At 35.5% G+C, this 1,414-nt stretch overlaps 1 pseudogene; it reads right to left on the reverse strand.

Moving 5' to 3' along the window:
* Nucleotides 1-772: 772 nt before the first annotated feature.
* LOC109459789 (thioredoxin pseudogene) lies at nucleotides 773-1,105 on the reverse strand (annotated as a pseudogene).
* Nucleotides 1,106-1,414: the final 309 nt, after the last annotated feature.

The raw sequence follows: 1,414 nt of genomic DNA on the forward strand, positions 1-1,414 counted from the left end.
TATTCACATCTTTTGATATCTGATGAAAACTTCAAATTTTAATGAGGTTACTTATATTTTCATTATTGTAAGAATTGTAAGTTTTTAAAAATATATTCTGTATACAGTCCCTTATCAGATACATGATTTGCAAATATTTTATCCCATTCTCTCTGTAACTTTCTTGGTAATGTCCTTTGAAGCACAAAAGTTTTTAATTTTAATGAAGTCCAAATTATTTTCCTTTTATCACTTGTTTTTGGTGTCATAGCTAAGAAATCACTGCTTAATCCAGGGTCATTTACTTACACCTATATTTTCTTCTAAGAGTTTTATAGTTTTAACTCTTACATTTAGAACTATGATCCATTGAATACTGTGTGAGGTAGGGATCCTACTTCATTCTTTTATATGTGGATAGCCAGTTGTCCCAGCACCATTTATTGAAAAGACTATTCTGTCCCCATTTCATTGTCTTGACATTGTTGTTGAAAATCAGTTGGCAATAGATATATGAGTCGATTTCTCCACTCTCAATTCTATGCCATTGATCTATGTGCCCGTGCCACAGTCATGGTTAATTTAGCATTGCAGAAAGTTTCTTTTTTTATGGCCACGTTTCATTTATTTTGAAAGTTATTCAAAGACACCAGACAGTTTTAAAAACAGTAGAATTAATATTTTATTCTCATTTATAATTAGATGGCAGTTGAGTATAATCTTTCTACTTGATCTTTCCTTCTTGTAAAAAAAAAAATTACAAGTTTTAAAGAGCCAATGGCTGGTTAAGTTTTCAGAAAACATAATCGATTAATTTGTTGATGGTGGATTCAAGTTTTTCCTAATTCGCTCCAGAAAATTCAGCCCCCTTTTGTCCGCTTTTAAGAAAAACGGGAAGGTCGTCATGCATTTGACTTCACACTCCAAAGCAACATCCTGACAGTCGCCCACCTCTACTTCAAGGAACGCCACGTTGGAATTCTTTTCAGGCAGGGACTGGAAAAAACGGCTTGATCATTCTGCAAGGCCCACACCACATGGCTGAGAATTCAATGACTACGAGCTTATTTCCTGCCCTGTTTGAAGCTTCCTCAAAGGCAAACTTGCTCTCGATCTGCTTCACCATTTTGGTGGCTGAGGTCTGACAAGTGACCGCTGGAACAGATGGAAGTGGATGCAAAGCACTGGACTAAGCTTTGCAGAAAGTGTTGAAATTGGGAAATTGAAGGTGAAGTTGTGAATTCTTTCATTTTACTTTTATTTTTCAAGATTGTTTCTGGCTGTTCTTGGTTCCTTGCATTTCCATGTGAATGTTTAGGATTGCCTTGCCAATTTTGGAAGAAAAGGCAGTTGGGATTTTGCAGAAATTGCATTGACTATGTAGATCAATTTGGTAGGCATTACCAGCTTATCAATATTAAGTGTTCCGTGAACA

Source organism: Rhinolophus sinicus, chromosome 16, assembly GCF_057876585.1.
Source record: "Rhinolophus sinicus isolate RSI-liver-muscle chromosome 16, RSI-T2T, whole genome shotgun sequence".
In the NCBI taxonomy this organism is placed as follows: Eukaryota; Metazoa; Chordata; class Mammalia; order Chiroptera; family Rhinolophidae; genus Rhinolophus; species Rhinolophus sinicus.